The following is a 6,338-nucleotide window of genomic DNA, read 5'->3' on the forward strand; positions in this document are numbered from 1 at the left end:
GTATTGCTGTAAGACATCCTGAGAATTGGCTTGGACTAGCCATAACCTATAGCCAGGGCCAAATATTTTGCAGCCACACTGGTTGGGAAAAAAATATATATTTATGGTTAAGAATGAAATTGGATGTTGAGTAGCAAAAATGTTGCAAATAATTTATTTTAAGTCAACACTGATGCAATTTTTTTAAAAGTTCGATTACATTTTGTTATATAAATTAATAATCTACCATAATATATAAAAATGTTCATGTCTGATTCAATTGCTAAAGAATAGCTTCAAAAACATTTTAACCAATGCAATTGTGAACATGACAAGTTCATATCCCATCTTTCAAAGTAATTATTTTAAAAAACAACACTTACTGGACACCTGTTTTTGTGTTACATCATTTATGCCCCACATTTTATCCATGCCACTATTATTTTACAATATTAATCAAGATTTTCACCCACTGTAAAATAATACAATAGATATGATTGTTTAAATTAAAATCACTGAATTTTTAAAACCGGGGTTTTAAAAGCCATCAAATCCATTGTTTAGTTTGGCAACATGTATCAAAACTCTTAAAACAGGTCATATATTCTTGGCTTTAGCTATTCATTTTTTAAAATCAGAAAAGAATACAAAACTTATCTATAAATCTATTTATTTTGGTAGCATAATTTTTAAATTAGTTTACCTGCCCAATAATAATGGATTGTTATATGAATGATACATTATATTATCATATGATAAAATGCCATTTTGTTGTTAAAATTAAACTAAGAAGATTAGTTAATGACATGGAGACATTCAGAATATAGTGAATATGAAGTCAGTAAAGAGGGTACCTAATTATTTGCAGTGTCTTTCAAATTGTTTACTTACTTACTGAATACATACTATATGCCAGGCTTAACACATTTCATGTATTTACTTCATTAGATTCCCACACTCTAGGAGGAAGGTTCTAATACCCCCCCTATCTTATTTATAAAGAAATTTAGGTTTGGAACAGTTATGAAATTTACTTAAAAACATACAACTTGCAAATAACAAAACTAGTATTTGAACCCAGAATGTCTGGTTTCAGAAGCCAGGCTTATACATCTACAATAACAGAAAAAACTGAGAAAAAAATACACCAAAAGGATAACAAAAGTTATGTCTGGGTGCTGAAATAACAGTATGTTTTGTATATTTTCCAAAAATTTTAGAGTGTTTATTAACCATAATAAAAAAATATTATAATTATCTGATAGGTCTTCAAGTCCAGTAATCATTTAATAATTTTTAACATAATTTGATAGACTATCAAATAAGCCAGTGCAATAAGCAACAGCTACTGATAATATGAGCTCCACAAAATGTGACTCTTCTTACTCAGGAAAACTGACAGCTCGTGCACAATATCCCCTAGATCAATACAGTCTGCTTTAAGGTCAATAATCTTATTACTCAGACATCATAAAGTTGATTCACTGGAAGGAAATAAAACTCATAAAAATTCATATCTTGTTTCATGAAATCAAAAAGGAGGGGGAAAATCAAAAAAATATATTTAGAACTAAATAAATTACATTAATGAACTCCTTTGCATTCAGTAAAAGAACTATAGAAACATATAAATAGTGGCTTACAAAAAGATTTCCAGATAGTACCAAGTAAAAAAGAAAAAATTCCCATGTATTTTTAAAACATCTAAATATATAAACACATGAGTTCTGTCTGGTAAAAGTCCAACCATCACTAATATAACAAAAATGGCTTGTGCCACATTCAAGTAACCTGGCAGCCAAGGAGAGTGGAACTGGAATATGCATGTGTGAACAATGACAACTTCATTGCACTAGTCAGGGGGGCAGTAGACACCACTGAGTGAAAATGTGCACTGTGTGGTCTCTCATTCAAGAGTCTTGCTCACATGACTAAGCAAGCAGAGCAATGAATCTGCATCAGATTTTGTGTTAAGCTTGAATGGTCCTCCTCAGAAACTATTCAGATGATTCAGAACACTTTTGGAGACAATGCAAGGAGTGCAGCACAAAAAAAGTGTGACACAAACGCTTCAAATATGGTCAAGAAGAAGGTGCAGCAAAGTCACAGCAAGATCAAGACCATGTTAAACTGTGCTTTTTGATTGGGAAGGTGTTGTCCATCACAAGTATGCCCCTCCAGGCCAAAAAGTTAATAAGGAGTAGTACCTCAAAGTTCTTCAACAGTTGAAAGACGCAATACAATGAAATGGGCAACTGGTGATGGGCAGCTTCATCACGACAAAGCACCCACTCATGCATCACGTCTTGTGCAGAGTTTTTTGGCAAAGCATCAAATCACCCAGGTGACTCAGCTCAGCACCACTACAGCCCAGATTTGATGCCCTGTGACTTCTGGCTTTTCCCAAAACTAAAATCACCTTTGAAAAGGAAGAGATTTCAGACAGTTGATGAGATTCAGGAAAATACCATGGGGCAGCTGATGCTGATTCCAACAAAGGATTTTGCAGTGTTTTGAACAGTGGAAGAGACACAGGGAGAACTGTGTAAGGTCCCAAGGTGCCTCCTTTGAAGGGGACTAAGGTGTCATTGTCCTATGTACAATGTTTCTTGTTATCTTGCGTCTTCATCAATAAATGTCTCTATCTTTCCTATTGCATGGCTGGATACTTTCTGAACAGACCTTGCATACATATAAATAAATACAAATGGTCTGAAGATGCATTTTTAAAAACCTGCATCCATAGGTCATTAGTATATCCCTCCCAAGGCAGGGAGAGAAACTAGGGTGGAAGAACAAGCACATGGGAGACCTTCAAGTTTTTACTTTACATAGAACTGTTCTATTTCAAGTTTTTAAAATAATGTGTTAAATGCATTTATATCATGCAATTTTTGAAGGAATATAACAAATGTATACAGTCTTAAAATTATCATCCCTCACACTCATACTTACTATTTGTATTGTTGCATATATTTGTACTTGTATTATATAGCTCAATAATAACTCTTTTATATACTATAGTATGCATTTGTCCAGTACAATTTTAGAAAAACAAAGGGGAAACTAATTTACCTCCATACTTTAATGGGAAAAAAATGAATATAGTTTACCTTTGGTTTAGAAAGGAAATTATTGTCCCATATGCAAACATTGCTGACTATTAACTTCCATCACAAAATAAATATATGAATTTAAACAATAAACATATGCAAAAGAAAAATATACATACTCTATAATGAAAAAGTTGTGTTAATCTTTGTGCAGCAAGACAATCCAGATATTCTGACTGTGAAGTCAGATACATACTTACTGAGCCTACTTGCTCCACCACAAAGTTATTATTCTATTAGTCTCTTTCTTTTATAGCATATTTCCTAAATAAAAATTTAAGAAAAAAAGCATGTCAAATATATGATCTTTCTTTTCTCTTTCTGAAAGGCTCAAACTCCTGTTGATGACATTTGGGGAAATTGCAGCGGTCACCACACCCACAGTGCAATGGGTAAGCCTCACCCTAGGAAAACCACCTTCATGATCATGGTATCTCCTCCCCTGCCACATAAGAATCTGTTCTTATTTTCTAAATTGCTCAAATAGTTATGAGATATTGCACAGATCTTTAGTGAAAGAAGAAACTATAAAGACCATTTAACAGATAAGAAATCTGAGGTCCAGAAAGCAATTTATCTAAAAGTATAGAGCTAGTAACTGTCAAAAGTCAAACTGTAAGTGAAATGCTCAACTTAAAAGACTATATGTTAACAGAACATCATTGTAAATTAGCTTCTCAGAAAAAAATCCAGCCTATTTAAAGATAATAAATAACTTGAATAAGTAGCATACTGACATCATTTTCGGCAAAAATAAAACATTGGGCTAAGATCATCTATTTGACATTGTCAAATCCTAAAAAGCAGGGAGAGTCAATATCTATTCAGTTCTGTTCCATAAGTAACTATTATAAATTCTACTACATATATATATTAAGGAAATCAATACACAAGAGATATTGGCATATATTGATATCTGACTAAAAAAGCTCCTTGTCCAATAAAGTTATGCAATAAATTAAACATCAACTCCATTGAGACTATTGTAATATTGCTGGTTAAACTGATTTTCTAAGTGTTTTTGTTTCTTATATATGTGAATATGGTGGCTATTTATTTGAGGCTTGAGAAAATTTTATTAAATGCAGGTTGGTTTCAGATTCCAGGTTGGTGCACACATCCATAATTATTTAGTTAGAATAAACGGAAACTTCCCACTACTATAGAGGATGGATGTGAATACTCACACATGTTCTTTGTGAGGTCCTGTAAAGACAACCTTCAGGGCAAAAGAAATGCTGAACAGATTGTGTTAAAAATAAGCAATTGACAGACCTGAAGTACCAATAGATACAATCCATTATTGACCAACGAATGATTTTACTGAAAAAGAGTCTATTGGAGACTCACACATTCACTCATTTTGTATGTGAAAAAAACATTTTTTGCTCTCACCCTCGGAGACAGAAAGAATTCTGATCATTGAGTTCATAAGACACACTGCCTTTTCTTCCAGGAGTTCACGGAAGGATACAGACACCTAAATAGAAAACCACAACAGTCTGGCCTAAGTACAATGATAGGGGATGAGGAGGGACTGATAAGACCTCAAAGAAAAAGCACCTAAACTAATTTGGAAGGAGGCTGAGAAGTGAGAGACGTAGCACTCAGAAAAGACTTCCTGGAAGCAATTGTACCTGAGCTGGGTTATGTATGTGAAAGGAGAAAGAAATCCAAAGACAGAAATGAAAACATGAAGTATACAGTAAGAACTACAAGCAGTGGCCTGTAGAGCAATAGTAAAGCTGATATAGAGGGTAATGAAAAATAAGACTGGGCAGCGGCAGGGATCAGATCCTGAGAAGCTTGGACTCCATCCCATAGGCAACACCTGAGGCATGCATGTGTCTTTTTGAAAAGAGTGCTTTGTTCAGACTTGTGCAGGGTAAAAAGCATGGATTTAGAATCTATTGATTTAATTCTGTAAGAACATAATAAAAGCCTAAATTAGGTAGTAGTGGTTATTAATGTTAAGCAGGGACATTGACAGGGCTTGGCAGCTGATTGACAGGAGAATAAGAAAAGGAAGTCAAATACAACTGCGAGGCAGCTAGCTTTCATGTGAGTAAAGAAGTCTTGGGGTGTCTCAGGCAAAAAGGTGGGTGTTCAGAGACCGCTGTGTGACATCCAGGCAGGGAGGACCTGCCGGCAGCTGTAAACACAGACTCTGGTTTCATGTTGACCTTTTGTAAATGTTCATTCCTTTCAAGGACATGCAATCTTCATTTTAATCAAATTTTACTAACAATTAAATTTTAATGGTTTAAATACAAATGTTCAGACTAAAAGGAAGGAAGCACAATAGGATATGCCCTGTTTCCCCTTAAAGATAGTTTTGTAAAGGCCTTTGATAGAAATAAGGCCTTTTTGGTAACAAACTCCTTATTTGTAACAAAAGCCTTTCTTACCAAAGAGGTATTTTTCCTCACAATATGGAGCAAATGGGAGAATGGTGCAACCAATTGATTGGGTTAATAATTAGGTAAATAATAATATTAATAACGATGAACATTAAAAAGAAGAAACTTAATTCTCATGAAAATGCATTAGGTAGATATTATTTCCAATTTACAGGTGAGGAAAATGAATTTCATAAAGGTTAAATGGCCCTAGATGATGGTGAATCCATAGTAGAATTAGGAATTTTTTTTAATGAAAAAAAAAAGAATTGATGAAAGGCCTAATTTACATCTAACCCTCACACTTCGTATATGTTCATTAATTTAATCCCCAGGGGTAGGGATCACTATTTTAACTTTTTGCTTATGCACTATAACAGAGATTTGTCTATTCTTGAAAGAGGTATTTCAGAAATCTCTAAATATTTATTCAAATTTCAATTTTATGTTTGTTTAAAGTGATTTTAAATACTTGTAAGAAACATACACACCAATCTCAAATTACAATACATTGGAGAAAAACAATATGTTAATGTTTGCTGCTAGGTTAAAGTATTTAGTGGCAAACCTCCAAACATAATGTTTCTTCTCATCTTTATTTGAAAAGTACGCCATGATTGTAAGGTGTTATGTTAAAAAATATATCATGTTCAGGTCCTTATCTGTGTAAATGGTAATTTTCTCTATATTATGCAGCCAATATAAAATAAATAAAATTTGCATGCTGAATTAAATTTTTGTGTTTATTAAAGAAGCTTTAATTAGCATATTTAAATGTATTTTACTAAATGCATTTTAGTAAATAAATTTTACTAAAGTGGGACTTTCACTTATTTTATAAATTGGT

At 33.2% G+C, this 6,338-nt stretch overlaps 1 pseudogene; it reads right to left on the reverse strand.

Moving 5' to 3' along the window:
• Positions 1–3,371: 3,371 nt before the first annotated feature.
• LOC123821205 lies at positions 3,372–3,549 on the reverse strand (annotated as a pseudogene).
• Positions 3,550–6,338: the final 2,789 nt, after the last annotated feature.

The sequence above is a fragment of the Phyllostomus hastatus genome, unplaced genomic scaffold (genome assembly GCF_019186645.2).
Source record: "Phyllostomus hastatus isolate PE091 unplaced genomic scaffold, TTU_PhHast_1.1 phas_contig_38, whole genome shotgun sequence".
NCBI classification, from domain to species: Eukaryota; Metazoa; Chordata; class Mammalia; order Chiroptera; family Phyllostomidae; genus Phyllostomus; species Phyllostomus hastatus.